This window comes from Delphinapterus leucas, chromosome 11 (assembly GCF_059928025.1).
Source record: "Delphinapterus leucas isolate spDelLeu-1000000601 "Yukka" chromosome 11, BTC_Dleu_Yukka2, whole genome shotgun sequence".
NCBI classification, from domain to species: Eukaryota; Metazoa; Chordata; class Mammalia; order Artiodactyla; family Monodontidae; genus Delphinapterus; species Delphinapterus leucas.
In genome coordinates this window covers 3089404-3106387 of record NC_143139.1, presented here as the reverse complement: position 1 = coordinate 3106387, position 16984 = coordinate 3089404, and the positions used below count along the sequence as shown (strand labels likewise).

The 16984-nt window shown below is 49.4% G+C and overlaps 1 protein-coding gene across 6 annotated transcripts in view; it reads left to right on the top strand.

Moving 5' to 3' along the window:
* Positions 1-16984, top strand: part of B4GALNT3 (beta-1,4-N-acetyl-galactosaminyltransferase 3) — a 215516-nt gene that overhangs the window by 137002 nt on the left and 61530 nt on the right. Inside the window, exon 22 of one of the 6 annotated variants that reach the window (XR_016394800.1) lies at positions 1-16984. This exon is cut by the window's left edge and continues 11767 nt beyond it. The exons of the other annotated variants lie outside the window; for them this stretch is intronic. The gene's annotated coding sequence lies outside the window, so the exon portion shown is untranslated. 6 annotated transcript variants of the gene reach the window in all.

Below are 16984 nucleotides of genomic sequence, written 5' to 3'. Positions count from 1 at the left end.
ATGATTCCCTGAGCGCCAGGGTAGCAAAATAAGTTAGTCCTAAAGTGGGACCGAGAATCCCGAGCCCAGCCAGCCTCACGTGCCGTAACTTTGCAAAGCGGTCACCAGCTCGGGGTCTGGATTTAGGCTTGGCTTTGAATCCTCTCTCTGAAGCCTTCAGTGACTGTGTGACCTTGTCATTACCTCTTTAAACTTCCGTCTCCTCCTCTGTAAAATGAAGATGATAAAGATAATACTTAACTCTGTTGTGAGGACTGAAGGAGGTGGGCTTTCCCAGCCCATTCACCCTCAGCCCATGGCGGCCGTCGTCAGGGCTTTGTGGTCTGGTTTGCTGCCAAGGCCTGGCATTACATGGTTGACTCTCTTCTCTGATCGTTTCCCAGACCCCGCAAGCCCTGAGGAGTCCTTCCTTCCCTCGGGTGCCCTTCAGAGGCGTCTTAGTGCGGGAAGCAGATGTGGGAGGGGGAGCAGTCCCAGGGCTAATGGGAGACTGGGTGCCCTAAGAGCATCCCACAAAGAGCCCAGGAGATAGTTAGGGGACCTGGGTTCTGTGATGAAGCGCTTCGTTTTCTAGACCACAGTTTCCTCAAGTGTGAAGTGAAGAGCTGAAATTAGACCAGTGGTTCCCACTTTGTGAGATAGGGGAGGCTCCTCAGTTACAGTAGGGGGTCCTTGATACTACATGTACAGTAAGCATTGCCTCTAGACCAAGGAAATCACCTTGCAAGTAGGTGCTGTGCTGTTTTCCAAGCACGCAGAGATGCTGCTGTAATTTTAAAAGCACATATTAAAAGGATTATTGAATGCCCTGTAGCTTTCTATCAGCATGTAGCTTTTCATTCACGGACACTAAAAGTACGGTGACAATTACTTGGAGGAATCCAGAGGAGTTTTTGAAGCGTTTAAGGGGTACAAGCTTGAGGAGTTTGGCTCCTACGGGATCAGATGAAGGGCGTGCTCAGCCTTTCCTGGACTGGCTCCTAGTCCGGCCTGACAAACGAGCCCCCTCCCCTCCTGGCCTCGGTCCCCTTGCACAAGGAGCAGAGAGTGGAGTAGGCGGTCCTGTGGCGGTGAAGGCAAGATGGAGGGATGGGGACAGGTGAGAAGGGTGGTGTTACTGGAGGGGAGGAGGACAGCTTTTATAAGAAAACTCCGGAAAGCCTCAGGATGCTGCCCGTTTGAAGGTCTTTTTTAAAAGGTGACCTGTCACTTCCCTGCATTTGTCATTGTTTCCCACGGCACACATGTTTGCAGCACATGGGAAATGGGAGGAGTTGGAATGTCCTACAAATTCCCCTGACACCCAGTTCCCACCTTTATCCTCTAGAAAAGTGCTTTGTGTTGTTTTGTTTAACTTTTCAGGAGGTCACAGACCTATTAAGAATCTGATAAAGGTTACAGACCCTTGTTCCAGAAAAAATGCAGCCACACCTACCCATACATGGATAATTTTCACACATAGCTTCAGCGGGTTCACCACCCCATGAATTCCCCATGGACCCCGGGTGAGGAGATCCTGCTCTCACGTGGGTTGCTTTCAATAAGTTTACATTTACCTTCTCCTCGTTTTCCACAGATCTAAGCCCCGAAGTCCCACAAGACTTTTAATGGGACCTCGAAGCGTCCCATTTCCCAACCTGCTATTACAGGCTCCTTAAGTTTGGAAAGACATGTGAGACTCAGGCTGCGTGCTCTAAGGTGGAGTATCGCATGTGCAGACCTCACCTGCACACAGAGGCTGGGCTCTCTGGGCAGCAGGTGCAAGGTGAATGGAGCCAAGAAAGGGGCCTGGGAACAGAAACCACCCAAAAGGCAGGACCCCTCCCCCGACAGTGCTGTTTTTATACATTTCTACCCTCGAGACTGTGGGCCTGCAGCCCTGTCGTCCCAGAAATGGAAAGCTGGTCTCATCTCTGGGAAGGATCCCCAGCTCCCAGGCCCCTCCCCCACCCCAGGTGCAGCTCCCCTTTCACCTTCAGATCCTGCGTAAAGACGCCTGTTCTGGGGCTCATCCTCCTGCCGAGACAGCCCTCTCAGCATGCTCAGTGCTGGGAGACCCAGAATGGATGAGCTCAAGTCAGGGAGCGGCTTTTCCTATCCACACAAGACATCGCTCTGAATCTAAAGGCCCAGTGGTCATTTATCAACCCAGGCCCAAGCTCGACTGGCCCAAGAACATCCATCCTTAGACTTAGTTCACATCCGTCATGTGCCCCGGGATGAGTGAGGGGGCAGGAGGTCTGGAAGGGCTCAGAGGAAAACCAACCGGTCCACCAGGGAGAGTCTAGGCTGCCGGGCTTGGCGAGGGTGCCACAGTTCACACCGGACAAGGGAGGTACATTCCCCAAATACCAGGATGTTAGGCAATATTGCAAAGAATGAAATTCATTTCTATTACAGACTTTCCTCTCCCCCACCCTAAGCTCTAGTCCCATCCTTTTCCTGAACAATGTGCTGTGCAAATGATGCATTGTTCTCCACAGTCTCACCCTGCTGGGTTCAATTCTGTCCCAGTTTTCTAGGACCCTAAACATATACTTGTCTAGATATCTTTGCAAGTCGTGTAATGGTAGGAGCCCCTCGAAGGCAGATTGGCAGGGGAGGGCCCTACACATTCAGATCCGCCCACTGAATTATTTTATTCTTTGATTTTAAAAATTAACTTATCCAATAAATATTTATGGAGCGCTAATCAGGTTAGGATGCTAGGATATGGAAGAACGTAAAGATATACTAGGATGTGGGAAAAAAGAAGACCAAATGAGGTATGGATTCTGCTTTCAAAGAACTAGCTGTCCACTGGAGAAAATAAGATGCATAAATAAATACATGTTTTTAAAATATATAAATAAATATACTCTAGCTTAGTAATTGTCTGTCACATAGCAAGTGACATTTCAGCGGGACCTTGAAGGGTGGGTAAGAGTTGGAGAGACCAAGCTGAGGAGGAGATTCTAGGTGGAAGGAGTGGCCTGAAGGTGATCAGAAGCAGTGGTGGTGACGGCACACGGAAGAGCAAACAGTTCTATTTGGCAAGGACACGGGGGAGGGAGCAGAAAGGAGGCTGGAGAGCCTGGATGGACCTGGCCCTGGGGACCTTGAATGTTAGGCGTAAGAGTAGTTTGGGATTTTTAGGGGGATCACTGAAGGTTTCTGAGCAAAGGAGTTCATGATGATCATAGCTGTATCTTAGAAAGGTTAATTTGGTAGTTCTGTGGAGGCTAGCTTGGAGAAAAAGTTAAAAAAAAAAAGAGAGAGAAGAAGAATTAAGAGTCATCTAGAAGAGACTTCTACAGCATCCTCTTCCACCAAGATGCTCTGGTCAACTAAGCCAAAAGTGACCTTGACCTCTGTTCTCATTGGTGCTCAGTCTGAACCTCTCAAGACAACAGCAGACTCCAAGGTCCAGCAAACCTGGGCTTGAATCGTTAACTCTGCTACAAATTAACTTCTCAGAGCTTTAACCACCATGTGTGGAGTGGGGATAATTATATCCAGATTTGTTATAAAGATTAAATGAGATAAACTCTATTAAAACATTTATTAGCACAGATGCAAAGGGTAAGCAGTTAATTAATGGTTGCTAGGATAATCATTGTCACACAACTCATGTTGTAGATATGTTTGTCTAGAGCTAGAATTGTCTCCCGTATGAGGCTGTAAGCTGCTGGAGTGCAGGAAGCCAGGTTTTGTGTGTGTGTCTTTGGTGCTTACATAGCTTCTTATACTAAGCAGGCCGTCAATGAATATGAAAGAAACAGATAACATGATAGGTGAGTAACTAGCACGTGAGCAAGGTTTTCATTAAGCTTCAGGGAATCCGTCCCATGAATGAGGACAGATATTTTCTTGCCTGAAGTGCTCTCTGTTCTCAGACGTACAACCCCTGTAACTTGGCAGATATGGTAAGAAATCCCGAAGATGCTGGTACATCTGCGGGGGGACGAGTCTGTCCTCAAGACGGAACATTCCCGGTTCCAGGCGCTGTTTGCGTCTCCCTGGTCCTGGTAAGCATTAACCTGAAGTCACTATGACTTCTGGGCCTGTTCCCCGTGGGTCTACGTCACATAAGGCCTCCTAAGGCCTAGCTGGATGCCTGCCTGGTCTGGGCTGGGGGCAGGCACGGGGTTAGCAAGGAGGCAGTGTGAGCTAGAAGTCAGTACAGAGCAGTGTCTGGGCCCTGGCGTCCTGGACTCTTTTCTCTGTTGCCCCAGACCTAAGGACTCGTGGGCGACCCCTTCTCCTCTGTGCTGCTCAGCCTGTTGGCCACGGCCTCCCTGGACACTAAGCGCTCACGACCTGCACACAGCCCCACCTGCAGAGGCGGCGACGCACCAAGGGCTGCAGGGCTGTGAGGAGGGATGAGACGAGGTGCCTGCCTCTGGGGGTTTCACTCTCGTTGGACAGAGAAGGCGAAACCCAGGGCAAATACGGCACAGAGGCTAAGCGCATAGCAGCCAAGTCAAGCAGCCTGGTTCACACACCGGCTCTCTCGCGAGCTGACGCTGGGCAATCTCTAACCTACCTTTCCTGCATCTTAGTTTCCTTATCTGTAAAGTAGTAATGATAGCGCTTACCTTACAGGAGGACTATTGCAGGTCAAATAGTCCACGTAAAGTTCTTAGAACAGGACCAACACACAGCGAGTACCCCTCAGTTGTTTATTATTACTATTACTGAGTTAAATAATACCATCAGACCTGAAAAGCAACATATGGCAGGAAGGAGTTTTCCAGGCCATCCCTTTAGAATCTATGCTTCTTTTTTTGTTTTTGGCAGTACGTGGGCCTCTCGCTGTTGTGGTCTCTCCCGTTGCGGAGCACAGGCTCCAGACGCACAGGCTCAGCGGCCACGGCTCACGGGCCCAGCCGCTCCGTGGCATGTGGGATCTTCCCGGACCGGGGCACGAACCCGTGTCCCCTGCATCGGCAGGCGGACTCTCAACCACTGCGCCACCAGGGAAGCCCGAATCTAAGCTTCTTGATAGAAGATGACCTTTCGTTCTAGAGGTGTCCCTCAACATCTCCCCCCCAGTGCCTTGCAGTCAAACGAGTGCTCGAATATTGGGGGACGTATCATTAGGTAAATTCCTAGTTTCCAAATGAATGGAACAGGTAACTAGGAAACGTAGGAGAGTGAGACTGGTGGTGTGAGCTGGGCAGGCAGGGAGGGCTTCATGGAGGAGGTGAGACTGACATGGACGTGACAGATTTAGGTAGGATTTGGATGGACAAAGTAAAGCAAGGACTCTGATTGTAAAAGCCCAGAGTGGACTGGGGCTTCAGGAGAGGCAGGGGCAGACCTAGGGGACACGGCTGTGGCCCTCCACACGCACCAAGGATGGCACCAGTGAGCCCGAAGCCTGGGCTCTGAGTGCGGGGCCAGGCCCAGAGGCGGAGCCAGAGTCTCGGGGGTGGATTTCGGGCCCAGTGACAGGAGCCCATCAGCTAGCTGCTCGAGAGACCCTGTCCAGAATCTCTGTCACTCGGCAAGGCCAAGTTCTTTTTTTTTTTTTTTACTCATTTAATATTGGTCTTCATTTTTTTATTTTTGAATTTTATTTGTTTTTTTATACAGCAGGTTCTTATTAGTCATCTATTTTATACAAAGTAGGGTATATATTGTCAATCCCAATCTCCCAGTACATCTCACCACCACCCCTGGGTGTCCACACATTTGTTCTCTACGTCTGTGTCCCTCTTTCTGACCGTAAGGCCAAGTTCTGTCAGTCCTCCAGCTCCTCTTTCACACCCTGCACCAGACAGGGGGCCGCCCAGTGCAAGGAGGGCCGGCCGTGTCAGAGGCCCGCAGATCCCTCCACAGCTCCCTCCGACCCCGGGCTGAGCTGGTGTCCCACTCAGGGTGGGGAAGTGACCCCCGGGCTGGAGCCTGTGACAGGCCTCTGTGTCACGGCCCTTTCCACGAGGGAGAGTGGGGAGCGGGTTTCTCCCTTGTTGTGTATTTTCTGGGAGTCTCTCTGGGTGTCTCGGGCCCTCCCAGAGGGTGGGAGCCAGGCCCTTCCTTCCCTGCGCATCTCCTCCTGGCGTCACCCACAGACAGTGGACACGCTTGCTGTCCACCAGGCAGAAGGACTGGCACAGCAGTTAATAGCATTTCCTCAGTTTACAGACAAAGAAAGAGAACGTGTCATTATGGTGTTGCTTATGTGCTATAGGTCAGTGCCCGTCCTACACAGCCGTCCGGTAAGGTGGGTGCCACTGGTGAGGAACTTGCCCAAGTTCACACAGCTAGTAAGCAGGTCTCACAACGAGCAACGTGGGGTTTGAACCCAGGCCGTCCAGCTCCACTGGCCGCTGTGCCAGCTGGATGGAGGAAGCACAGGTCTGCAAAGCAGGCGGTAGCTCGCCTTCCTGGTCCGTCCATGCAGCGAACCGAGGCTCGCTGACCATCTAAGTGATGGACAGGCCCTCTCGGGCCCCTGAGAGAAATTGGACCAAACTCCTCCCAGGCTCCTTCCTCGGGAGACTGAGTGCTCTGGGGCCGCCTGCCTGTGAGGCTTTAAAGAAAATGGTAAACGCCTGAAAATAGAGCTTTGAGGGAAAGTGGCTCTCCAGTCACAATTATAGCCCTCTGGCCTGGACTAGCAGGAAAGCCGGTTCTAAATAGAGCAGGACGCCGACCCTTCCCTTCGTGGGCGTCCTCACTCAGGGGCTGTGCATCTGGGCCAAGGGCCCCCTTCCGAGAGACCCCAGCTCAGCCTCTTCCCCTCCCGGGCGGGAAGCAGCCAAGCCACCCACCCACGTGAGGGTGGGTGATGGACGGGGCTCGGCTTTACGCCCGATGTTCTGGACCTGCATCTGAAAACATTTAGACATGCCTCAGCAGTCGAGCGAGGAAGGGGTTAAGCCTGGGATCTCGACGAGGAGAGGCAAGTGCAAAGGGCGTGTGGGGAGGACTGGGCCATAGCTCCCATCTCAGGACCCCCACCGGGCCTTGAAGCTCAGTTTCTCTTTCTAACCCAGTGCCAGGCCCTTGAGCACGGCTGTACTCAACCTAGCAATTTGGCGACGGCCGTGGGTATGTATATAACAGAACAGGATGTTCTCGGGACAAAAGTTCTAAAAGAAACCCCAGACGGAAGGCTGGACCCCCGCCCCCGCTGGGCAGTCTCTGATGACTGGGAATGCTCTGGACATGCGTGGGCATCTGCAAATTTACTTACCTGAGAGCTGCCTCTGCCTGCTGACCCCTGGGAGCAGAAGCAGGGAGGGTGAAGACGCCTCGTATTGTGTGTGCTGTTTTCTAGTCATTCTGGTTCACAGCCCCTTTTCATGCTCCTTACCCCATCTTCAGTTAGAGGGAAGAAGAGGTGAAAAATAGAACGCCAAAGCACAAAGCTTCCTAAGACATCTTGTCTGAAACTCCTGGAAGGCTGGAATTAGGTATGAATAGGGTAGAACTCCAGATTTCTGCAACACCCCTTAGGGGGCTGAGCTTACTGTATGCCCTTTAAAATTAGAGATTTTTCACCACTTCAGAATTATACCAGAAAGGCACGCAGATTTGAAGGTAACTACATTGTGAGGAGCCCCAGAGTATCTGGTAAGGATGCTCAGGTTTGGGGAAGTTCAGCTGAAATAGTAATTTGTGGGTGAAATATTAGCCAGGAATTGGCTGCAGAATCACCCACAGATTGAAGGGACGTTGGGGGTGAAGGGGAAGGATGAAGTTTGTACCAGCCTCAGGATATGGAAAAGGATTCAGTAAAGCTAGGAGTCCAGTGTGCTCAGGCTTTAAAGTCCTAACCAGCCCCAGGGTGTCTGAGGCATGATTGGTAAATAGAATCAGAGATTCCATTCAGCAAAAGCAGACAGCAAAACAAACCCCTTCTCTTTGTTTGTCCTGGTTGAAAACCAAACATGGTAGCCATCTGAGGAGATGCCAGAGCCGGCAGTATTCAGTCAGGGAGGGGAGGGTAAAAATGCAGCTATAGCCTCTGACCACAGGGGATGCCAGCCTGATGGTTCCCACGGCGTCGTCCAGCGCTGCGCTCCAGACCGTTCACCCGTGTCCTTGCATCTCTCTGATTCTAGCCCACAGGACACTTCCTGCTTAGCTTCTGTTTTCCTGTGACCCCCAGAATGTCACCTGGCAAGGCTCAACATTCCTGTCTGGGACTGAGCGGCTTGAATCCCTCGTGTGTGTCACAGGCAGTTTTCAGCTGTGGTGGGAAAGCACTGAGTGAAGAGGAGGTACCAGGTCCTGATGAGGCTCAGCATCTCGGGCAGGGAGCTGGGAGGAGGGGGGAGAAATGGCGAGAAGGCTCTAAAGGTCAGCTGCAGTGTCCCCCAGTTTTCCTGCACCTTCTCAACACAGACAGATTCCAGCTGACCCACTAATAGCTTTAGAAAACTTGACCTTTCGTAAAAATGAAGAAACTAAAATTGCAGCCCTGCCTGTAGCTTGGAAGCATGGCACCATGATGAGGCAGTCTGGGGAGGGTGCCAAAGCAAAACAGAACCGGCAGTGGAAATTTTATGCCACAAAAGGTTAGTGGGCTGGGTTGAATGTGGGTAAGATCTCATAGGATCTTAGATCCAGTGCATTTTCTAACAGCAGATTTCAGTAAGAAGGGTTGTCAGTACACCTGAGTCTGGAGTTGGACTTGGGGCAGAGAGCTACTACTTTTCTTTCCAGGGAAGCCCTAATGAGAAATGAATCAATTCCTCTTCTCCAATAATCTATCCCACATCCCCTCCTGGACCAACCTACCTAAAACAGGACCCCACTCCTCCATTCAGAAAACTAATCACATCATTTAAGAACTTTTAAGGGTGACCTACTGTGTAGTCAATCAGGTACACATTCCTTTGCCCGGTTATTTAAAATCCTACATAATTTAGCCGCACCCCACCCATCCACTGGTGCTCTCCCACACACATCTGCTAATCTAGTCGGGCTGCCCTTCTGACTGTCCCCAGAGAGCTTACTCATTCCTGCCTTTGTGTTTCCATACCCAGTATTCTTCACTTTCAACCCTGAATCTTAATATACTCTTCCTCTTTAACAGTCCCCTGAAGACCCCACCTTTGGAAGTTTTGCCAACTATTTCAGTTTTCACCTCTCCCATCTCCAAGTACTCATCAAGTCACACATATGTATATACATACTTTGCCTCTCCAACTACACTGTAAGCCACCATGAATATGAATTTGATGTTACAGTGCCCCACATAAAGTGTACTCAATAAATAACTGTTGTTTAATTGCAAACCTCCTTCTTCTGTGAGTTAAAAGCTAAACACACATAGGACATCAGTCTCATTCGCATTGTGTAGGATTTCAAAACAACATGGCTTGAAGCATATTTGAGTCCTCTAAGTTTGGTAACAGGGGAAAAAATGTAGAGAATGTTTGTGCCTTAGTAAGTGGATGGATTCAGATAGAATAAATAGCTTGCTCAACGCCAACAATTTGAATGCTTATCTGAAAACGGGGCACCTCAAGAAGGTTGCACTTATCCTGGCTTTCAAATCCAGATCCAGGGCCTCATAACATTAAATTCCTTTGTGGTTAAGACTTTTTCCTCCTCATTCTCCTTCTCTTTGAGGGAGTGGATACAAGTATTAGGAGGAGGTTGGAAGAAGCCATATATGTCTTAAAATGGAACAGGGCAGGCATACAGACCAATGGAGTAGAGAACCCAGAAATAATTGATTTCTGACAAAGATGCCAAGACCATTCAATGGGGGAAAGGTCAGTCTTTTCAGCAAACTGGAAAAACTGGATATTCCCACATGCAAAAGAATGAAATTGGACCCTTACCTTACACCATATACAAAAATTAGCTCAGAATGGATCAAGGACCTAAACTTAAGAGCTAAAACTATAGAACTCTTAGAAGAAAACATAGAGGAAAATCTTTGTGACACTGGATGAGGCAATGATTTCTAAGATAAGACACCAAAAGCACAAACAAAAGAAAAATAGATAATTTCGACTTCATCAAAATTAAAACCTTTTGTGCATTAAAGGACACTATGAAGAGAGTGAAAAGATGACCCACAGAAAGGGAGTAGAATATTCGCAAATTATATATCTGATAAGGGATTAACACCCAGAATATGAAAAGAACTTCTATAACTTAAAGAAAAACAAACAACCCGATTAAAAAATGGATAAATGACTTGAATAGACATTTCTCCAAAGAAGATATACAAGTGGCCAATAAGCACATAAAAAGACGATCAACATTATTAGTCATTAAGGAGATGCGAATCAAAACCTTAATGAGATACTACCTCTTACCTTTAGGATGACTATGATGAAAAATAAATAAATACAAAAAAAAAAAAAAAGGGTTGGCAAGGATGTGGAGAAATTGGACGCCTCATGAGAATCAGAAGCTGGTGAGAATGTAAAATGATGCAGCCACTGTGGAAAACAGTCAGGCAGTTCCTCAAAAAGATAAAGAGGCTTCTCTGGTGGCACAGTGGTTGAGAATCTGCCTGCCAATGCAGGGGACACGGGTTTGAGCCCTGGTCTAGGAAGATCCCACATGCCGCGGAGCAACTAGGCCTGTGTGCCACAACTACTGAGCCTGCGCATCTGGAGCTTGTGCTCCGCAACAAGAGAGGCCACGACAGTGAGAGGCCTGCGCACCGCAATGAAGAGCGGCCCCCACTCGCCTCAACTAGAGAAAGCCCGTGCACAGAAACGAAGACCCAACACAGCCAAAAAAAAAAAAAAAAAAAGATAAACAGAGTCACTCCCAGGTATTTACCCCAAAGGCGTGAAAGCAGGGACTCAAACAGATACTTGTGCCCCACTGTTCATATCAACAGTATACACAGTAGCCAAAAGTTGGAGACAACCCAAGTTGTCTGTCCACAGATGAGTGGATAAACAAAATGTGGTACATACAATGGAATATTATTCAGCCTTAAAAAGGAAGGAAATTCTCACCCATGCTACAACAGGGATGAACCTTGAAAACATTATGCTGTTAAATGTCAATCACAAAAGGACAAATATCATATGATTCTGCTTATATGAGGCGCCTAGAATAGGCACATTCATAGACACGGAAGGTGTTAGAATAATGGCTGCCAGGAGCTGGGGGTTCAGGATACGCGGAGTTAGTGTTTAATGGGTGTGGAATTTCTGGGATGATGAAAACATGGAAATGGATAGTGGCGATGGTTGCACCATATTATGAATGTACGTATTGCCACTGAATTGACACTTAACATGGTTACAATGGTAAATTTCCTGGTACAGATGTTTCACCACCATAATTTTAAGAAAAAGAAACAGAACCTACTTTCAGTCACGAGAAAACAGACAAATCCAAATTGTGGGTCATTCTCCAAAATGACTGACCTGCACTCCTCAAAAATGTCAAGATGATGCAAGGGAAAAAAACGGGAGTAGGGTCCTGTTACAGATTAAAAGAGACTTGAGAAACAAGGCGCCCAAATGCAATGACTAATCCTTGATTCTATTTCAATTTTTTTTTAAAAAGGCGAAAAGCTATAGAGGGCATTGTGCGGACAATTGGGAAAAGTGACTGTGAACTGTGTATCAGCGTTCAGTTTCTTCTGAGTAACGTGATATTGGGGCTATGCAGGAGAATACTTTTTTTTAGAAGATCTGTACTGAAGTATTTAGGGATGGTATCTGCAACTTACTTCCAAATGAGGGGGAAATGTGTAGCTATAGAAAGAGATAAAGTAAATGTGAGAGCATTGATGAATGTAGGTGAAGGGTTTAAGAATATTCATTGCACAAGCCTTTCCACTTTTTCAAAATTAGAGGAAAAAGTGGGGTAGTCATTCAAATGACCGGGGAAACACTGACTTTCTGTGACCCTGTGACCAGACTTGGATCTGTTTGCTATACTGGGTCATCCTGTCCTACTGAACTCACTCCCCAGAGATGCTGACGTGGACGCTTTGGGAGGTGAGAATAGATGCTTCTGTCAAAAGCATCTTGGTAGGGGCCCTCCACTCCCTTCCAGGTTGCTTCTCTGCTCTCCCACGCCACCAGCTGTGACCACTTGGGGACCTACTATGTTGCGTTCCTCTGTGTATCAAGGTATTAAGCCCCTAAGGCAGGACCCTGTCTCTCTTTTCCTATAAACCCCCCCCAAATCCCTAACCCCATGCTTTGTATGAAGCTAAATCCATAGGAAGTACCTAGTAAATATTTTTCTGTTCATTGACTGTTGACTTTGTCCATATAGAGGCATGTGTGGAAGCATAAGTGGTCAAGGATGAGGCCGAAAGGTTTACCCCCACTGAGGTATGAAAATGTCGCTGGGTAGGGCCTCAGGGAAGGAATGTCAAGTGTGGGCTTTGACACCACCTAATTCTCTGAGGCAGCCAAGTGTTACTGATTTAGGTAGTGACTCGTGCTCAGGGCTGGGGTAAAAGAAAGACAGCCTCGGCAAATGCTTCTGAGTACCTACGCACATAATGTCCCCAGCTGGGCCTATGTGGCAACTGCTCTCACGACCCAGTGAATTCTTCCCAGGGAAGCAGAGCCAAACGGAGGACTGAGGACCTCAAAGAAGGGAGCTCTCATTCTGGCTCCTGGAACAGAGCTGCTGTGCCTGGAGGGGTCTGCACCACCTGGGATTCAGGGAGAGCAGCACGAGCCCTCGTCAGAAGGTGGAGGGCAGGACGAGCCCCTGCAGCGTGTTAGCAGGAAGGGGCTGCCCGCCCGTAGCCAGCTGCAGGAGACACCAGGCCTGCAGCATTTCACCTCCAGCTGGGACACCAGTGCTGCTGTGTCGCACTGTTGTTAAGTGAGTGCAGGCTGGTGCTTCCTGTCTTGAGTAATTTTTCAATGAGGCTGGAAGAATTAATGGGTAAATTTCCTCTCTATCCCAGCCAGGGCTTCCAGGAGGCAGGCCCTCAGCTCCACTGTTACAATCTGTTGTTATTCCTATTAAATCACTAGCATGGACACAAATTCAATTTGATACTTTATTACATACTCTCTTGTACTTGTCTCTGATTAATCTAAGTCCTGAATCCCCCCACAAAATTACAAGCCTCTTGGGGAACATGCTGTATGCTGCTTTGCCACCTATGCTCCCTTCCACATCCTGTATGGACACAGAAAACATTAGGTACACAAGAAATATGTGGGAATGGGTAAAGCGTCTTTTTATATCCATATTATGTAATACTGCACAGCAGTTAAAAAGAACGAGGTGGAGCTACAAGTTCTGACATGGAAAGATTTCCAATTCACATTACTGTGTCAAAAAAGCATAATCAGGCATAGTATGAAACCCTTTACACAGAAAGGACTAGTAGAAGAAACAAGGCCTTGGTCCAAATATGTTTATTTCCTTTCTTATATATCCCCCCAGTCACAGACATTGTTATAACTAGTGTAGAACTCAGTAACTTCCTGTATTTTCCTTTTCAGAAGGAATTGTTGATAATGTTAACTAAATAATACGTGGAAGGCAGTTAGCACAGACTTGCCATGATAATAGTCACACTCATAGAGCACTTATATGGGGCAGGCATTGCTCTTGGTGCTTTACATCAATGAATTCATTTCACCCTCATAATAGTCCTGTAAGCAACTGAGGCACAGAGAGGTTAGGTAATTTGCCTTTGGTTAGACAGCACAGCAAGAAAATTGAAGACCCAGGATTCAAGCCCAAGCAGTCTAGCTCCAGAGCCTGTTTTCTTAACCACTGTGCTGAAGGTGTTGAAAATTGTGCCCTTTCCCACCCCTTCTCTTCCTTCCCTCAGTGATGGCACTCAGAACGTGGTGTGACAATTAACTGAAAAGAAAAAAGAATCCTGGGTCCCACCCTAACCTATGGCTTTATCTGTGGATTTGAAGGTTTGAGGCATACCTATAAGGAGCTACTGATGCCTTCTGGAAACTATGTGTGGGTTGCTGCTGAGAGATCATGACCATTTGCCATGATTGTGTGTAGTCATGGGATATACATAGATTCTCCGGCAAGCGCCTCCTGAGGACGATTTTAGTCCCAGCTGTGGATCCTATTAAGTAGAACCTCGACTTAGCAGACGGGGCTGATGGTTAGGGGTGTAATGGCCCCCACCTGACGGAAGGAAGGGTAGGCCTGATAACTGTTTGAGGATGGTTGGTAGGCGAAGGCTCTTCCCGCCTCCAAGCCCCGAGGCATGACAACCAATGCTACCTCAAAGTGAATCGGAAGGCTCTGCCCCAGGCCCAGGCCCCCAGTAGCCTGTTGGGGACTGCACTGTGTTTCGTGCTGTTTCAGGTTAAACCAGCACGCCTCAAGTTTGCCAGACCTAGCACCCCAACAACACGTGCCCCCAGCTCACACATGGAATGTTTGCTGTGTGGCAGCGGGTGCACTTGGAACCGGCACGGATGACCTCATAAAGCAGGGAAGCTGAGCAGTTCCTCAGATGATTAACACGTTGTTGAGATGGAGGAGGTGAGCGTCATTTAATGAAATATCTGGACGCTGCAGAATCAGGAGTTTCCACATTGGGGGCAGCTTAGGAACCATCTTATCCGAAGTCCGTATTTTACAAATGTGGAAACTGAAGCTTTAAAAAAGGTTAACTGTAAGGGCTTTCCACCTGATAACGTGTAGTTTTTTAAAATACAGTATACCTGGAGCCATGGCACTGTGGGCTGCTCAGACCTTCCCCTCCCTGGCTCCAGGGCCTTCAACTACCGTCATCAGTTCATCTCAGGTGCCTGGTAACTTGTTCCTCCTCCCCTTTTAACCGTATTTAAAATTTTTCATTGTTCTGTTCATATTGTGTTCACTCACATGTAGAAGGGGAATCATTCCCACCCCACCCCTCTGTGGCTCTATTACCGCAGACATCTCCCACCTTCAGTACCAGGTGAATGGAGGGCTGTAGGTTGGAGATGGGGTAAGAAGTGACCTTCATAAATTGTCTGCATCCCCTTTGTCGAGGGATCTTAAGGCATGGGTCCTCCAGGTGGTTTTCAGGCTTTTCTCTTATGTAGTTATGTTTACAAGGTGGAATTACTTGGCGATTGGCCTGTACTATTTTTATAATAAATAATAAAAGCCAGCCATGGCCTTACTGATGTCTCATCAAAACAAAAACCCTGTCTTCCACGTGTACAATGTGTCTGATTTTCAAAGCTGTCACTTACACTTTCTCACACAGTCCTCCCCTCTCACCGAGAAGAGGTTTTCCTGGGGGTGTGAGATGTGTCTACTCCGTGGGGACAAGCGGGAGAAGACCTGGGAGACTTGTCCTTCTCAAGCACTCTGCCCACTGGAGGGGGACTGCCCAGAAGCGCCCCATGCCTTACTTTCCCCTTCTCTGGGTTCATGATGTTTATGCTTGATCTGCAGATGAGTTCCCATTGGAGAGGCTTTGGACAAATGCGGTGCCTTGTTCGTTCTCTGCAGGGTCAAGAGGCGGGAAGGGGCATGAGGATGGGAGGCGGAATGTGCCCCAAGCCTGGGTGCTTCTCACAGGAAGCCAGGAAAGAATTCCAGATCACAAGCTTTGATTAGATCCCTGTGCTAAAGAAACAGGCTCTAGGGGAAATCTTCTCTAACAATTCACTAGAGCTGGGTTATTTCCTAGCCTGGCCCCCCAAATGTGACTCCGGAGCAGAATGGGGCTGACCACAACCATTCTTCAGCATGGTCCTGGCATGGCCTCACCCGGAGGGAGGGCAGGCAGGGGTAACGTGCACAGACAGCGAGGAGGTGAATCCCAGCGGAACCACTCCTTAACTGTGACATTCAGCAAATTAAGTTCTCTGAACTGCATGTTTTCTCTTTTGTAAATGGGGGTTAGTGATTGCCGCACTGTTGCCCTGAAAAATCAGGCAAAGAAATACGCAGAGGGCCTGCATGACGTAAAGTAAGTGCTCGGAAAGTGGTGTCTGGGGTCACTAACGGCCTAAGGGAAGCGCAGGGAAACTCAGCAGGAAGCCAAAGACTCGGGGCCGAGAAGGAACCGAAATAGCCCCGTAGGCCCCGCCCACGGTCAGCGCGTCCGCTCCGCGAGGCCCGGCGGGAAGAGGCCCCTCTGCCCTCGGGCCGGAGCCACGGGGTGGGGAGGGGGTGTTTTGCTTCAGAAAAGGGCGAGGGCTGGCCTCGGCCTTCTGCTGGGGAAGGAAGCAATACAGCCACGTAACAAAAGCTCAAGGCCAAACCCACCACCCGCCCAGCGCCAGACCTCGGCTTCCTCTCCGCGGGCTCAACCCAGTCAGCTGACCTCGCTTTCGCTGGGCCGGGCCCGCGGAGTGGTCCAACGGGTCTCCTCGCAGCCAATCGGCGGTGGCCGGGCTTCCTCTCAGCCAATCGGCGACGGCCAGGGCTCCTCGCAGCCAATTGGCGGCTGCCCGGCCTCCTTGCGGCCAATCAAAGGCGGCCCGGCTCCTCGCAGCCAATCGGCGGCGGCCGGCGCGCGGCCTCCTGGCCCTGCGCCGGCCGGTCTCTCGTGGCGCGTGGGGCGGGAAAGGTCGGAAGCAGTAGACGTCCTGTAGATTACGTGGTAACCTCCGTGTAAGGAGTGTTCTCGTTTGTAAAGAGTGTTCTCGTTTCCACGGGGCCCTTGCCAGCGGCTGCACTGGGCCGAGTCTGTTCTGGGGCCCTCAGAGCATCCGTTAGGGGCTGCCCCGGCCTGGGAAACAGCGCCTTCTCTTTGCTCCAGAAGCTGCCACTCGCGACCCCGGCTGACCCCAGCTGACCGCCCCGTATCTTGCTCGCTGACTGGCTGTTTCGGCCGCTCAGCCCCGCAGCCCGGGCTGGGGGGTGGTCTTTGCAAGTACATTTCGGAAGAAATGCTTGCAGCGTCAGAGGTCCAGCCCACGCGGGCCCAGATGCTGCTGCACAGCCCAGAACCCGTGAACCCTTGCCTCTGCCCTGCTGTGTTCCTGGGACTGGACCTCCTGCCTTTCACTTAATTCTTACAGGAACCCTGTATGGGCATATCATTTTCGTCCTGCAAATGAGGAAACCAAGGTGCCCAGCGTTAACAGTTCTACAACTACTGACG